Raw genomic sequence first — 18,694 nt, 5'->3', positions numbered from 1 at the left:
TGTAAGCATTTTGTGTCTGTTTTCTTGTATTTAAAATTTTAAATGTAATTCATAATTCCATAATTCATAATGCCCATATGTAATCCATTCAGTTATTCTCAGGGTTAAATAAAAAGAAGTACTTAAATGGCCCTGGAACATATGGTACAGGTATCTGATATGAATATTGAAAAAAAAATTAATTACACTGCCCTTTTGTGCAAATGTAAATGCTTAGTATTTACTTCAGAGGAGAGGAAATACAAAGATAGAGCATGTGGGACTTTTTGATGATGGGGGGACAAGAAGTTAATAAGCATTTTTTTTAAAGCAAGCAAAGTGAAAGCACTTTTACAACCTCTTGTGAAATTTGAGATTGTTATCTAGATATTTAATAACAGACTTAAGACTGAGGGTTTTATGGATATTAGTGACATCAAAATTATGCATACAGAATGCAGGAATAACGATATCAAGACTATCAGACGTGATGCCTCAGGATGTACATCTCGGGGTGGAGAAGACATCCTCTTCCAGTACAATGCAAGAGTATGAAAAGGTGCACAGTAAACTAAAAAGAGGGTTGGCCAAAGAGATACTCTTAGAAATATAGGGACGTCTGGGTGGCTCAGTTGGTTAAGCATCTGACTTCAGCTCTGGTCATGATCTCAGGATTTTTGGGTTCAAGCCCTGCGTTGGGCTCTGTGCTGACAGCTCAGAGCCTGGAGCCTGCTTCAGATTCTGTGTCTCCCTCCCTCCCTCTCTCTCTCTCTCTCTCTCTGCCCCTCTCCTACTCACTCTCTGTGTCTCTGTCTCTCTCAAAAATAAATAAACATTTTAAAAAAATTTTTAAAGAAATACAATACTAACCATGATCCAATAAACATATTAAGAAAAAGTCATTTTGTAAATAGGATAGAATTATCTATTGAACTGAACCAATGCATGTACTTATGTACATGATTAAGCTAAAAACAGAGTCTTTTAAGCTGGGTCTGAATAGAAAGAAAAATAATCATGACAAGGCTTTCCCTGTGCTGTCACTGAGTGTGTGTGGGTGACAACATGCTGGAAGGATGATGACTGACAGCATTAATTGCCAATCTGTTCCATTTCCATGCCTCAGTCCTCTCTTTACCCTAGGCACTCCTTCCGTTCCATTTCCTTGCTTACCTTTTCTTTCAAGAGGCATACAACCAAGCAGACTAGGAAATACTATCCTGTTCTCTTACACATACATGGAGGTAGCCTCCAACCTGCCCAGCCACAACAATGGGGTGACTTTTATGTTTAATCGATAAAAATCTAGGGAATAAATTAATAAATATTTTCTGTCTTTCCAAGAAGTTTAAGGGCTGGGACTCATGGTGACAGCAAAGAAATATGACATTTTCTTGACTTCATGATGCTCTCACTTATAAAGAACATCATAATTTTATGTCAACTGAGAAAGGAGAAACACTTGCAACTAACCAATGAAACAATGCCATACTGATTACATGAATGAATGAGCTGGCCATACCAATTCTCATTGCATTGAAGTTTCTTTCATCTTCTGGGAGGGAATTGGCAATGTCTCCTTTCTTTGATCGCCTTGCTTGGCATATGATAAAAGGTTCTTTGGCCCACAATTTAGTACAAAATATAACAAAACTTCAACCACTTGTCACCATCTTTTTTTCCTTAGATCATTTAAAATGCTTCACTGTTGCTTTGTAAGAAAATATGAAATTGTAGTCATCACTCCAATCACTAATATCTATTTCACTGCCATTAAATTTATGTCCTACCTCTCTATTTCTGTGCATTTCTACATAGACATAATTTTTGGTTCATTGCTGAATTATAATGTCATCTTTCTATAAACATTTTAAGTGACAATTAAATGGAACATCTGTATTATTAACCGTGCTATAACTATGTGCATTAATAACCATTAACAATCTCAGTTAATGTGATAATACCATCAGAAGCTACAACCAAGTTCATCCATGTGAGCCCAAGTTCACCAATGACAACTCTGCCACACCAGTGATGGTTGATGGCAAGACACATCCAGCTTTCAATGATGTTAAAATATAGGGGCAAAAGTTCCACCTTAGAATAGATGAAATGCAATAATAAGCCTTCATCCCTGTCTTCCAAATGTTTGCATATCGTAATTTGGAGATAAGACATAGAAATATAGTAAGATAACCACAAGTATATGACTCATATAACTGTCAAAGGACCGTCACAGACAATAAATACTCTAGGTCTTCAAGGCAGAAAGATAATACTTAGTGTCATTTCAGTTTCCTTTCAAAAGGAAAGATGAAGACCCAATTCTCCTTGATATCAAACCTTGCGGTTTTATCCCCACATGCTAAAATATTGTATAGTAATGATTTATACAAGGAAATCTGAGTCCTCCGCCTTAATTCACAGGCATTCCAAAAGGCATGGAGAGTTATAGCACAGTTAAAAGGACAGCACACATTGACCGTACAAGCATTAAAGCAGCAAATCAAGAAGAATGGGGAGTGGACATCCCGGCCTGTCTTCGCATAGACCTCAGCCACACTGGCCCTGGTACTATCTCCCTTATGCTTGGCATACATGTGGATCTGCACATATTTATGCTCAAACCATTATCCCTACCTCAAATAATTTCGCCAAGCCTCAAGCCACCAGTATTTTAAAGGCTCAGCTCAAATTCTTGATAGGAATAATGAGGTTTGAGGATTATTGGCTGACAGGGGGACAGTCAGAAGCACTGGAAGAGAACGGGTTTCGAGGGATGGAGAACTGACTGATGGACCATTACTGATGTTATCAACCAGAGGACATTTGATATTACGGGGGGGAGCTCTGCAACTATCCTTCCTCTTCCTATTCAAGTCCTACAAACTGTTTCCATAAGTAGCGAACGTTTTGAAGATGTAAACCAAAGGTTATACATATTCCTTAAATCTGAGCATAGTATCTTGTGGGTCACAATTATTCAGAAAGATGTATATAGATGGCACGTGTTATGGGTTGTATTGTGTTTCTCCAAACAATATGTTGAAGTCCTAACCTCACTTTATAGCCTTACTTGGAAATACGATCTTTACACAGGTAACCATGTTTATATGAGGTCATTAGGGTAAGCCCTAATCAAATATGACTGGTGTCATTATAAAACAGGGAATTTGGACACAGAAATGGACACACCTTGGAGAGATTACATAAAGACACACTGGGGGTGCCATGTGAAAACAGAGGTTAGAGTGATGGATGTACTTACCTCCTGAGGAGTGTCAAGGATTGCTGGCAGACCCCCAAAGCAAAGAAGGACAAGGAAGGATTTTCCCCTACATTGTCAGAGGGGACATGGCCCTATTGATGTCTTGCATTCAGACAAACATCCAAAACTGTAAGACAATACTTTTCTGTTGTTTTAAGCCACCCAGTTTGTAGTACAGCCCTAAGAAAGAGCTCAATATGATGTCTTTTACTCAGTGGGTTCTTAAGAATGAGCAAATGCCAACACTTCATCATTTCCTCAAAATATTTTTAAACATAGGGGAAAAGTGTGGAAAGGAAGAGTCAAAATACATCTATTTCTTTTTTATAGGCAACAAGCACTGCAGTAGATACCAACATTTTTGCCTGTGCTTAGTTTCCAATAGCTACCATAGGAAGTGTTGATGTAAATTTGGCTAACTGACTGTTTCCCATTGGAATGCGATCAAAACAAAAACAATGCTAGATCACACAAAGTATCTCAAGTGTTGCTCCAGCTTTTCCAAGGGAGAAAGTTGATTTGTCTTTCAGTGGTTAAGGGGCTCTTTCAAACGTCTATAATTGCTAATGTACAAAGATCAGAATCATGTAGCAAGAATTCTGTGTTTGGGAATCCTGGATATGGCCACCTGTTGGCCCTCTGGAAATAATTTTCTTTTATTTTAATTGAAAAGCTTGTGTCTGAAACCAAACATCCAACCTCTAAAGCTACTGGTTTTCTTCTTAAGGTATCTGTACACTCTTATTATTATACTCAAATACTTCTAAAGTTTCTGAAATCAATCCAAAACTCATTAAACATTTCTATCCTCCAAAGAAATACAACATCTGAATCATATAGTTTGCAAATCACAGAAATCACTATGCTTAAAACACATTCAAATGTAAAGTTTCATTTTAATCTACAGATAACCAATTTTTCCAATGATGGTTTCAAGATCTATTGATTCATACACTCATCTCCATAATTAACTAATTAACTGAGCACCAGTTTCTTTTTAAAAAGGAAATATTATCATTCAAATATTTGTTAAGATGACATTTTAATCAGACTTCCTGAAAAGTATTCCAAAGTGAGCTGACATTATTTGTTAGCTGACATTTCAAAGTAGAAATGTATTTTAGTGTTACAGAATTACTTGGAATAGAGTCTTTATTTTTAAATTCTCCTATTTGATTTTTTGAGTGATCTAAAACAACCGGAGCTACTTCTCTATGAGGTTTAACAGAATGCTAAACAAAATTTAGCTTGTGTTTTAATCCTGATTAAAAACAAAGTGGCAGTCTGTCTCTAATAGTCTCAATCCAGGGCCCCTTTTGGTTCCTCTCAAATTTGTCACTATTCAGGAAATTAGAGCTTTCATTTTCTGTTCTGTTCTCACCTAAAAAAATCTCCTGAAATTTCTAGATTACTATTACCTTTGAGCCCACATCCTTTCTCCATTCAACATATTTGCCTTTGTTCCAAAAACCCCTTGTGATATGGAAGTCACCTAGGAGCCTGTAGACACGGTTAGAAGGGAACAAAATAATCTGTAATGTAACAGATAGTAAGAAAGTCTTCTTTATCCAAAATTGCCCTTTTACTCCCAACAGCTCTGTTTAGAAGTTCTTGTAAAGTAACAGAGGCAATGTGTTGCTACTTGGCCCTGTGTCCTCTTACAGCTCTAATAAATATTTCAGTGATGCAGAGGAATGGGGTGTAATCACTTTGCTTTCTTCTTATGAGCTAATTTGTAGGTCCTCCTTCTATGCTAAGTACCTTTCAGCAAATACTGCAAGATCTGTGCACAGGTTTGCATCTCGTGTGAAATTTCACTTGTTTCTCAAAAGATAATAAGCCTCCCTGAAAGACCCCTCCATTTGGAAAGCCAGGTTACCTGTACAACATAAACATAGAGATAGTATTTTCTAAGTTGCTGACTCAATTTTTAAAGGTCATTGGATGGGTTTTAATCTTCATGATTTTTAAAGTCAATGGGTTGTAAGTAATTCAGATGTGTTCCGTTTTGAGACTGTTTCCACATTCATTAAAATTGATTCTCCCTCTGAGTCAGATTAGTACTTGCTTTGTTCCTACTGAAACCAACATTTTGGACTCAGCGAGTTTTCTTTCACCTTGTCTTCAAGAACTTTGTGAGGAAACAGTTGCCTGCTCTGTGCCCAGCGTTCCGATTCCACAAGACTGTGTGTGACACATTGCTTACGTGCATCTGTCCAAGTCAGGATTAAAGCTGAGATCTGAAACTCATATCACAGTTCAAAATGTCAGTTTTCCCCAGAAGAGTGAAGAGTCATGGTCTCAGAGAGATGGACACAAGGGAGGCAGAGGACTAGGGCTCCTTCTCCAGAAGTCTCGAGTTTTATTCCAACAACAGCCAAACTCTATCCTGGACAGGTGGGTAAAGTTAACTGCAAATCGGAACAAAACAAAATTTTTGTTTGCCACTCGCCCTTCCTTTATGAGTGCCTCTACATTTAAGCCCTATTTATAGACTGACCATAATGGCAAAAATTATCAAACAAATGAATACTGATTTTTATCCAACCCATCTCTTCTCTGAGAGGTTTTACTATTTAGCTATATTGTTTAAAATCGGATGTTCTGTGGCTGCCTACCCGTGAAGTATTTCTGCGACCACATGAACAACGGTATAACTTTTGCTTTGAAACATGCCCAGGGCAAATTGTTAGCAGTCATAATGTATGGCCCAGAACTTTGGAGACTTAGTCACTACTGACCCACACATTGGAACAGAGGGAGAGCTGTTTTCTGAGGAAGATTTGACACCACCTCTGGTTGGTGGGTACTTCTGTTGCCCACCTTTCTGCTACAATTCTGTGGGGTGGTAGCCATTCATGTCAGGTATTTCTAGTAGTGAGAAAACTTTACCCCTACCATCTGCCTCTTGATCAATAATCAATTACCTATCTGCTCTTCAGGATCTTGGCAGAGATGACAACTTCAACCTTCACTTGCACAATTCCTCAATAAGAGCCTCATTATGAAAGTTAGTACTTATAAAGAAAGGCCTGAAAGCTAGTACTTAGAAAGAAATACCTGACAGACATATATTCGATTCTCTAGTTATTCTGTTTTCTCTGGACTAAAACAGACAATGTAAATAAAAACAACCAATCCTTGAGCACTCAGGCATTTACCTAATTGTGTGTTTATAGCAGTGTCATATCTTGCTATTGATTATTGTCATTTTACAGCAGTGGCATATCTAGTACATGAACTAGGATTCATATCAATGTATCTGACCCCAAACTGAGTTCCCTTTGTAATCACAGTTAAGTGTTCCTTACCAAAGAACTATATGCTTAAATTGTGTGCTTTGGACCTTTATGAATTATTTTGCTTCACTGTAAAACTGGCAATGTTGATGATGGTTGTTATATAAATGAAGACCCATCAGAAATTATTCCCAGTTCTTTTGTTCAGAAAAGACTGAGATTCCTTAGACTAATTCTTTTTGTTTTATCTCAAGAACACCGAATTCTACGTAATTGGTTCTGTTTCCTTGTTTGCTTTGGCCACTAGGAAGCACAGAGACAACCTTTAGCAACTATACATATGCATTTTCATACACCGATCTTACCACATATTTATTTTTTTCCTGCCTGCATTTCCCTTGCCCTCATTCTCTCATTCATTTATTTTAGCTACTTTCTATTGGGTGTATTTTTTAAACCTGCTCAAATCCTTGGTGAAAATAGACAGAGTATGTTAAGTAAGTAAGTGCAATACATTCATTGTGATTCTAATTAATTTATTTGGCAAGAATTCATTAAGTGCATGTTATATTACCAGAACTATTGTAGGTACTGCATATTTACTGAGACCTCCAAAATAAAAACATTAACATTATCCCAGTGTTTGAAATATAACTTCTTATTCTGCTATTCTATTTCTTATTCAGCTAGCCAGGCAGTGTCTAGCCCAAAATATAAAACTAAGACTCGCAGGAACATAGTGACTCTGGTATTCTGCTTTCTTGTACTACAATACTCAATGGCCTTTTAGTCTATCTCTTAACTGTAGAATATTGTCAGTTTGAGTAGTTTCATGCATGAGACGTGGAGACCAGTTACAAGCAAAACATATTCATAACCACAGCAATAGTAGTGCAAACCACCAACAGTTTCTTCAGCATCATTACAGATATTAATTAATCCTCAAAACTAATTTTTATGCCAGCACCCTTAGGCCTGAGAGGGGGGATGAGTTATACTTTATAGAACACTTTTCATTAGACAAAAATGAAATGCAATAACAACACACAAATGAAAGCCAGAGTTGCCTGTTATGACTACGAATCCAATTCTACAGAGAAAAGAAGAAACAAACTAAGATCAGTCAGGATTACCCATAACACACATGTCTGATTCAATTTTGTTATCCTTCGAGTTTATCTCACTCGTTGAGTGCTCTGGCCACTTTTGAAAAGGTGAATTAATTATTAAGCAATTTCTGTAAAGCTACTTAAGTCAGCTTTTTCTTTCCACCCCAAGAGTAATGATGCAAGCAAATGCATTCACAGAGTAGGATGCAATTGAAGCTTCAATTGATTTCAATTATTTGCTATATTTCAGCTAAATTAGCAGTTTAGGATTCATTTTCCCGTTTAACTTTAATTTTCTACACAAAGGAGACATAGATATTTTAAACTTGACTATTTACTTGTAAAACATACATTCTAATGTTTTTACACCACAGCAACTATTATCCAATGTTTTTCTCTTAATAGAGACCCTTCTAATTAATGTGCTTATTGATCTTTCATAGTTACTTCCAGAGAAGATTGATACTTAATTCTGTCAAGGCAAAACAAAGTTCCTAAAAGATCTGGAATTGTTGCTCTCTGAACATATATTCAATCATTTTTAAGTGTTCTGGTTGCCTGGTATAATTATTTTAAAATTGGATGAACTATATATTTATATTAAGAAGAAACCTGAGATACACTTATAAGAGAAACTCAATTAAAAATCTTTTTTTACTGATGTGCAGAATCCTGTGTCAAAGTCGTTGAATATTAAATTATGGCCCTGCTTAGGTTCTATTCAAGGTAGATTTGACCTTTCAAACCAAAGAATTTCTTTGCATGAATCATTTGTGCAACTCTGATCCATGTTAACAATAAACGAAAATTAAGAGAAGTATCACAGTTAATGTATATGCCATCTAGAGTGTTTTCTTGTGAGTCACAGACAACCCTTCCCAAAGTGGCTTAAACAGTAACAGCAAGTTGAATCAGTCACCAGGTACTGGTGCCTTCAGTGTTTCTATTCCATTTCCTGTTCTCCTTCATCTGTGTCTTCCTCTATATTTTAGCTTTATCTTCAGATGACTCCCTTCAAAGACGCAAATGGTTCATGCATTCCAGATGTCACATTGGCAATATATCACAATATTCAGGAAGAGATAATTTCTTTGAGTTACTCTCTGAAAAGCAAGCAAACCTCTTCTTCAAAAACAAAAAAAACAACTTTTTTAAAAAAATGTTTATTTATTTTTGAGAGAGAGAGACAGAGCACAAGCAGGGGAGGGGAAGAAAGAGAAGGAGACAGAATCTGAAGCAGGCTCCAGGCTCTAAATTAGCACAGAGACCAATGCGGGGCTAGAACATACCTGAGCCATTGGAAGCTTAAAAGACTGAGCCACCCAGGCGCCACCAAGCAAATCTCTTCTTAATGAAAATTTTAATTGGGCCCCTTGCCCTTTGGGAATCAATCCGGGGGCACAGAGAAATGTCGTATTCTGATTGGCCTACACCTGGGTTCCTTAGCCAATCATTGTGGCCAGAGGGGTGGGACTGACCTGGGTTTGGACCAATCACAGCTCCCCACTGGACCTGGTAGAAAGGTAAACCCCACCCTGAGCACAGGCTACTATGCTGAACAGGAGAGGAAGAATGGATGCCAGGGTAACAACCAGGTGACCACGTCAATTCCTAAACGTCTTTCAGAGTTCTCTTTTATTCACAGGGTAAGTGTGGGAGCATAATGTGAAACCCAAGAATGCACAAAAGCAGTTTTTAAAAATTGTTGTGGATAGAAGCCTAAAGATTATGGTGAGTCCCATTTTCCGATTTCTGAGACTTTATCCAAGTCTCAAACACTGAAATTTGCTTGAATTCTAGATGAGAGTAAATGTGGCTGTTCATAGTATTTTCTCACTATTTTTAAGAGAAATTTTGCATACAAGACTTTGCTGCAGACTGGCCCTCAGTCTGCCCGTTATTCCAGAAAACTCAGCAGGCCTGATGATTCCTACCTCCTTCACGCCCTCCTTGAGGCAGCTGCTTCTCAGTGATGTCACTATGTGAGAATCCAAGGGCAAAGAGGCTGCTAAGTGAGCTGGAGTCTTCTCCCTGGCACAGAGTCAGGTAATTCATCCTTGTCACAAGCATGGAGACAAAGAGACCTGCTAAACTAGCAACTCCTTGTCTCACGTGGTGCTAGAAAATAAAGGTAGATATGTTGAAGAATGCATCTGAGCAAATGAATAAGACTGGCGTCATGAGTTCATACGGGCAAATTATTTCTGATACAGAAACAGAGTCAACTGTACCACTAAACTCTATCATTGAATTTTCCTTCTTTTAATGATCGTCAGAAAAGACTGTAACACTAAGCATCTAGTGAAGGAATTCTCCTGAAAGGAAAAAGAGATGTCTTAAAGTAACCAAAATAGTCAATTTAGGAATTTAGAAATAGTTTTATTTAGTGTGAGAAGTTATTCTTTTAAAACGATAGAATTCATAGTGTTTTCTACTTGAAACTTTTCATTTTAAATCTCTTAAAATTGAATCTCTAATAAAGGCTGCCAGCTTCACACACACACAAAAATCATCATATCCAACTAATCAAAGTCCTTTCAGTAGCCAAGTGACAAATCTGTTATTGCTTAGAGAAAGTCAGAGAAGTAATCCGTTTTGATTTAAGTGAAGTTTCAGACTCTGTCCTACTTGGCATATACTGTAATAATCCGCTTCTAAAGTTCCACTGGCTGGAGAATGGAATCTGTCAATTCATTAATTTAGTCAGTCAACAAGCATTCTTTGTGTACTTACTGCATGCCAGACATGGTGCTTGGCACATTCTGAGCTTCCAACTTTACCACCAGCAGCACCAACTGAAGGTTGCAAGAAAAAGGATTGAGGAATAGAAGAAAATAGGAGAGGCACGTGGAGAGAAGGAAGAGAGAAAAAGAAGAAGAGCAGGAGATAAGGACAAAGGGGAGATTTATCCATTGCTGGCCAGTTAATGTTGGTAGCTGGCTTCTGTCTTGGCCACGCTCTTATTTAGTGAGAATGAAGGGGAGAAAAAGGGAGAGGCAAATGAGGAGAGAAAACTCCCAAGGGCTCTCTAGCATCTTCACTTGATCAGCCTCAGTGCTGTTCTTAATTATCACACCATCCCACCACCAACCCTATACTCAGTGGCAGGACTCTAGCACTGCTTCCCTTATATCAGAATGTTGGAGACAACTCTAATGCCTTGAAACCACCAAGGATGAAACAGAAGATGTGGTCTTGGCTCCCTACGATGTAACTCTGAATGAATATTCTGGTAACAGAGCCTCTATTACCACCTACAGTAGTTCCGTAGGATTAGTTTTTTAATTCACTGACTCATGCATTGATGACCTACTAGGATTAGTCATTATTCTAGGCTGTGGGAAGCAATGATTACATACTAGCAGGGGGACATATATAATATACAAGGAAATTAACAAGAAAGTATCAAATAGTAAATTTTTTGAGCTATACAAGGAATTAAAACAGGAAAACAGAATAGAACGACTAGGTGGCTAATTTGCATTGGGTGTCAGGAAAGATCTAATAGTTAAGGTGAGTCTACTAGGCAGGGATAACCAGTGACATTTGTTTTTGAGTGTCCAAAGAACAAGAAGGAACGGTCTTGCTAAAATCAGAAAGAATAGCATCTAAGTGAGGAAATGAGTGTCAATGCCCTAAGGTGGAAACATATCTGACTTATTCAAGGATCTCAAGTAAAACCAGTGTGACTGGAGCACAGAGGCTGAGGGGAAAGGGGTGATAGAAAGCTGAGGGCACAGCACAAAAGGCATTGTGGGAGAGTAATTTTGGGTTTGAGTTTTACTCCTGGGGTAAGAGGAAGTTATTTTTGAGTCAGAATATTGCAATACACCGACATTATATGCTGCTAGCATCATCAGAACACATTGCAAATCTATTACATGCTAAATAAATTTGTGAACTTTTCTGGGATCCAAACCATCGTGAGAAAGATTATGTCCATGAGAAAATGCTTTCTGAATTCCAGCACAATCTCTTCAGATCTGATTCATTTGTAACCTGGGTGGGAATCTTCCCTTGGCTTGGGCATTGTCCCAATATTGCATCACTGTTTACTTGTATTCTTGATTAAAAATTGGGAAAGGGAACAACTATAGACTATTTGAATCTCCTAGGCCTCAAGAAGAATCTAGTTTATCATTTCTCTCTTTTCCAACGTGCATAGAATCTGGCTACTGGCAGAATACATTTGAGAGTAGTCATTTACATTAAGTCTTCTTTAATTTGTTTTAAAATGTTTTCTGACAAAAAGAAAAAAAAATATTTCATACCATCTTCTCTTTAGTTTTAATTAGATGACTTTTGCCTTGAATTTTTTCATAAACCCTTTTGACTTACAAAGCAATAATAATAAATCATCACCACTTTGAAAATTTCATTAGGAAGCAAAATGTGAAAAGCAATTATATATTTAGTAATTTGTGAAAATAACCAGTTATTTTATTTGGGGAAACATATCTTGTTTTTTAGGATGAAGAGATCACTTTAGTATATGTCATGGGCTTCATCAATAATTTGAAACAAATTTAGGACTTAGATAAATATATAAATGTAAAATGGCTTACCAGGGGAATACCACAGACCCACAAACCCAAATTGATCAAGTAATATGATGAAATTAAAATATGATTTTCCAGTTATGAATACTCATCACACATAAAACTGCCATAATGTTTTCAAAAAATGTTATATTATGGAAATTTCAAACATACCCAAAAGAGAAAATAAGATAGTCAACCACTCAGCTTCACTAATTATCAACATTTTGTCCATTCTGCTTTATTATTTAGCCCTACTTCTGACATTTTTAAGAGCTGAAAAAAATTATATGCATAAACTGGTAGTTATTCTGATGTTAACTGCAAGAGCATTCTTGTTTCTAACACTATGCACCTTTTTATATTTTCTTATTTTTATCACGAGTATTAGATCTAGTTTTCTTTAGTAAAAATTTAGGTAAATTTAAGTAAAAATCTATCATATTTTTTTTCACAGCATCACATCTCTGAGTGCCTGTGGGAATTCAATAAGAGATAAGTACTAGTTGTTTAGATGTTTCCAGATTTTCTGTTTCAGAACCATAGTGGTAATGGAGAGGGGCTGGCAAATGAGCAAAGGAGTGAGATAATAGCTGATAAGGACAAAACAGGAACTGTTTTTTTGCTTGATGATACTTGATGAGTTTAGACTGAATGTTAATGATAGGAGAGGAATCAGGATCTGGGAATCACTGTAAAAGAATAAATTTCTTCCTGGGCTTGTGCCTAATGAATCTTAGACTTGTTTCCCCTACTGTAGAATCCAGTCTTATACATCTCCATTTCTACAACCATTCTTTTATTTAAGGTTTTTATTTCCCCCATGCACTTCTGTGACTGCCTCTTCTTTTCCTAACTCCATTACATTTTCCATTTTATCTACCTGCAGTCAAAGAAATATTTCTAAAACTCAGGTATGAACATGTCGGAATTCTCCAGTGGTTCTTCACTGACTTCAGGATTAGGCTGATTCTTTAGTATGAACTAGGTGAACATTTTAAACCCAACTCCAGCTTACCTCTTTGCCACCATAGTATTTTGAACTTGTTGCATGAACTAAGATGACTGCTATAGGTATCCCTTCCTGGTGAAAACTAACTTCACGCCATCTATTCCTCAAAGTATCCTCTCATTTAGAGTCCTGAACTTCATCTGTATGAAGTGCTCCTCCCCTCCTCCCATAGCACCAACCAGGTTGTGTTGTAAAGTCTGTTGACATCTTCATTTCCCAACTAGACAAAAACTCCCTGAGGCCACCTACCATGTTTTGCTCCTCGTTACATCCTCAGTATGTTTGCTACTGCTCAGTATATGTGTTCAATAAATGTTGGCTGTAAGGGTGCCTGGTAGCTCAGTCAGTTAAGCGTCTTTGGTCATGGCTTAGGTCATGGTCTTGTGGTTTGTCAGTTTGAGCTCCACATGAGACTGTCTGCTCTCAGCACAGAGCCTGCTTCAGACCTTCTCTCTGTCCCCTCTCTCTCTGCCCCTCCCCTGGGGCTCTCTCTCTCTCTCTCAAAAATGAATAAACACTTAAAAAGAAAAAAAAACCTAAATATTGGTTTTAGAAATGGCTGACTGAATGAATGAAAAATACGCAATTCTGCTTTTTTTAGTAAAATAATTCTGCCAGAAAGAAAAGGAAAGAATCATCATTTGGAGTGTAGTTTGCTATATAATAAACCATGGTAGAAAATTTCGTCTAGTCAAATATAAAATTCTAGAGCTATTTTCACAAATATATTAATATTATTACTATATTCTTAATATTTTTACCTATTTTCTTAAATATATTTATAATTCTAGATATGTAATTTGATTTTTTTTATGTTTATTTTTATTTTTGAGAGAGAGGGAGAGAGACAGAACGTGAGTGGGGGAGGGGCAGAGGGAGAGGGAGACGCAGAATCCGAAGCAGGCTCCAGGCTCTGAGCTGTCAGCACAGAGCCTAATGCGGGGCTTGAACTCTTGAACTGCGAGGTCATGACCTGAGCCGAAGTTGGATGCTTAACTGACTGAGCCACCCCGGTGCCCCTAGATCTATAATTTTAAAATATTATTATTCATTGTTATCAAATCCACACTAACAATACACCTCAGTGGGGCTTCAATGGCACATCTTTGCTGTGAGCCAAATGTGGGTCCTCCACCTTCCCTCCCCAAATGGATTACTGTACTTTGTTAGCAGCAGCCTGAATAGCTCTATGTTCCCTAAGAGACTCCAAGAAAATGAGAATGGATGAGAGAAAGTTGAGTCTATTCTTCCCCTCAAGAAAACAAGCAGACATTCCCCCAAAACCTGATAAACACAGGTTACTTAGGTTTTTGATGGGATTTATTGATTTATTTGTGTTATGTTTCAATGTCTTATGCAATTTTAAGCTATTTGTGTTCCATACACTCAAGCCTTTCAGAAACAGATGGAACATAAATTTAAAATAAATAAAAGTGCAATTTGATCTGTATATAGCCACAGAATTGTCAACACTTATGCCACATAATATGTTGGTATATTTGTTTCATGTTTATGAAATGAAATTGATCGATTTTGTCACCTACAGGATAAATATATTTATAAGAGATTTATTTATAAGAGACTTAAACCTTATTAACTAAATGGAGAATGTGCCTGAATGCTCCATTTAAATAGCTCTGAGCTTAATGCAGTGCATATTAGAGAAAAGATATGAAAAATTATGCCCCTTTTAAGTGCCTGGGGGAATATACAATCCTTCCAAGTACAGTTAAGAATAATTTGTCTAAAAGGTTGTAATTCAAGCTTTAATTTATTTTTACTTCCAGATTTTTGCTATCATTTTCTTTATATTGGTTCTTCTGCCAAAAAAAAATTGCATCTCTAACAATATGTATTTTTAATAAGGCTATGGAAGGGCACCTGAGTGGCTCAGTGGGTTGAGTGTCCAACTTCTGCTCAGGTCATGATCTCGCAGTTTGTGGGTTGAGCCTTGCATCAGGCTCTGTGCTGACAGCTCAGGGCCTGCAGCCTATTTTGGATCCTGTGTCTCCCTCTCTCTCTGCTTCTTCTCTGCTCGCACTCTTTCTCTCTCTCAAAAATGAATAAATATTTTTTAAAAATTTAAAAAATATAAAAATAAAGCTATAGAAGAATTTTCAGCTTTAAAACACGTAAGATTTTGTAAAGGTCCTCCAGTCTTATTAAGAATAATGTGGGAAATTATGTGATTCAGATTCAGATTCCACAAACATTTACTGAAAAGCTCCTATATGCCAACCATTCTGCCAAGTGTTTTATCATGATATCTCGTTTGATCTCTATAACAATTTGATGAGGAAGGTATTATTAGTATCTCTATTTTACAGATGGTAACTGAGACTCATGGAAATTGAGTAAATTACTTACATTACACAAATAGAATGGAAAATGTCTTGGAAACAGTGCGACACATGGTAGGCATTCAGTAAATGCTTGCTGAACCTGAAACAGCACTGCCTCTTAAGACAAATACTGTTTCTTTTCAGCATTCTTAGATCTTAAACTATACAAAATGAGTAAACATGAGGCTTGGCAAGTAGTCTGGCTTATTTATGTCTTTATTTTTTGTAAGTAATCTGTTATTTTATCTGAACAGATATTGAACTGTCTGCCGGTTTTTAAAACTTTTCAAGCATGATTGAGGCCAAGCTTCTCAAATCCTATTGTATTATTAGCTCAACACATTTCTCTCCCTTATTATTTTACTGAGGTATCTAAGAGAAATTTTTTTTCAGCGGAAGCAGTTTGAGATTCTTTTAGTCAATCTAGAAAACCATCTTCTATGTTTAGTCGATGCTCATTGACATTGAAGTTTGGGCTTTGCAAATGACAAATTGCTTTAAAGTCAAGCTTTATGCTTTCTTGATCATTTCCTCCAGCACCTCACATAGTGCCTTGTACATCACAGATACTCAGTAAATACCAGATGGATGGAATAATGGATGAATAATTTTTGTATTGAATGCCACACACATATAAAACCAGTTATTATTCTCTGAAATGTTTCTGTGGATTGATTCAATATGGCTAGTTAGTTTGGCTAATGAAAATTTAAAATCTAATTCATAGTATAGCATTTTATATTTTCTATTGTTTTAATACAAGAGAAACATCTTTGCAGTTTCTTCATCTACCCTCACAGTTTCTCCAGGAAGCTCTACGTAGTAGAAAGTACAGCAGTTCTTGAAGCCACTAACCCAACCTCCACTTGCAGTTCTGTAGATGTCCGTAGTTCTTCCTCACATCTCCACAGACTGCTAAGGCTTTTTCTTTGAGACAAATCCTGTCCCTGATGACTTCAAGCCATTAACCTGATGAGAAAAATCATATAAGAAACAATACATGATTAACATGTTAAATAGACATTATTCTTCCATTTACCATGAGCGAATGGGATAATTAGTATCAAGAAAGCACATTCTGAAGTTGAATATAGTCCTAAAACTTTATCTAATTGATGAACAAAATAATCAACTGGGGCTTAATGAGAGCATGGTAGAAAGCATTTCAAGTTCCATGGGACAAATGCATTATGCAGCAATATCCAATATGTCTTTGGAGCCTCACAAATAGTTGTTGTAATCACTTCCACTTTTACATTTAAAGGAAATGTGTTGTTAGTTATGGCAACTCCACCCTGGCTACCTTCCCAGAAAATTGTGTGCTAAATATATTCAGGCAAAAACAATGAAGACTTGTTCACATTTTGATATTGGAGTCCTTTTGTGGTTTTCAATGAACACCTTACTGACCTAATGATTTGGAGGACACATTTCTAAATTCTGCAGCTGAAAATGCTTCCATACTGGTCTATCATTTTATTTCCCTCTGGGATGAGGACATTTAAGTACCACTGGAAAAGAACTTTGCTGAATCCTGCACAAATATAAATCAGCTCTTTCTGAGGTTACCAACTTGCATCAATCAAAAACTGTTGGAATATAAATAAGTGTGATACTGGAGTGTATGGGTAAAAAATAAAAAGGTGCTCCATTACAACCAGAATGCCCTTAATTAAAGAATATCTTTAATTTTACTTTTTAATATAAAACTATATTTTCTGGAGGTTGGATGATAACTATGTAGTAACTACTCAGTATTCTTATGTCAGGCTACTGTTTCAGAATGGATATTTAGAATTCTTATCCTTCTAGATTTGTCCTAGATAAATTTGTATTGAATTAGATGTTATATGCTCTTTTTTTTTTTTAATATTCCATCTCTGGCACAACCTCAAGTACCAATAACTGACTTTTTTTTTCTTTTTTAAGTTCATTTATTTATTTTGAAAGAGAGAGAGAGAGAGAGCATGAGCAGGGAAGGGGCAGAGAGAGAAAGAGAGAGATAGACAATCCCAAGTAGGCTCCACACTGTCAGCACAGAGGCTGATCAGGGGCTCCATCTCACAAACTGCAAGATCCTGACCTGAGCCAAGATCAAGAGTTGGACTCTTAACCGACTGAGCCACCCAGGCACCTCTAGATGTTATATGCTCTTAATCCATCTACTCATAAAGTTATAGATTTGCAGAATGTTTAGGATGCATTGTACCTTAGAAATCTATTATCAGGGCACCTGGGTGGCTCAGTCAGTTAAGCAACTGACTCCTGATTTCAGCTCAGCTCATGATCTGGTGGTTCAGGCCTCAGGTCAGACTCTGTGCTGACAGTGCAGAGCCTGTCTGAGAATCTCTCTCTTTGTCTCTGTACCTCCATTGCTCGGGTGCATGCACGCACTCTTTCTCTCTCAAGATGAATAAATAAATCTTTAAAAAAATCAATTAGATCATCTGGAGTTTTTTTTTTCCATTGATCACAAAACCGATAGAAGAAATGAAGGGTGAGTCATCACAAGGTATTGGAGGGGCTAGTTTAACTAGGATAGTAAGGTTAGGTCTTTATAAAATGGCATCTTTTCAGCTGAGACTTCAAATGAGAGGGAAAAGCCATTTGAAAATCTCAGGGAAAAGCATCCCAAAGAGATGGAATGGCAAGTATAAAGTCCTTGAAGCACAAAAAAGGGAGCATACTAGAATGAAGTAAAGTAGGAAAAGGGCAATGAGTTCAAAAGGGCAGGCCAAAACCAGACTACAAAGGGCCTTAAGAAGAGGGTAAAGACTTTGGATTTCCTTGGCAATTCCATGGGACGTCATCTGAGAGTTTCAGGGAAGGGAGTAACAGGGTCTGATTTATGCTTTAGGTTGAAAACTCTGGTGTCTGTGTGAACAACAAGCAATAAAGTAGCCAGAACAGAGGCAGGAAGACAAGTTGAGATGTTATTACAGTAGTTCAGGAAAGATAGAATAATGACTTGGACAAGGGTTGCATTGAAAGTATTGGAGATAGAAGAATCTGATGAGATTTGTAAGTGTTTGATTTGAGCGAGTAACTGGATGGGAGGTGATGCCATTTGCTGTTCTTGAGAAAGCTGAGCAAAGAGAAGATTGAAGAGATAAGCTTAATTGGTCTTGCTGATCATATTAAAGTTTAAGGTACCGCTTGGACATCCAACTGGCAAAATTGAATAGACAGTAGAGGCTGTGCTTCAGG

This window comes from Panthera onca, chromosome F2, assembly GCF_046562875.1.
Source record: "Panthera onca isolate mPanOnc1 chromosome F2, mPanOnc1 haplotype 2, whole genome shotgun sequence".
Lineage (NCBI taxonomy): Eukaryota > Metazoa > Chordata > Mammalia > Carnivora > Felidae > Panthera > Panthera onca.
Note: the sequence above shows the minus strand (reverse complement) of the source record.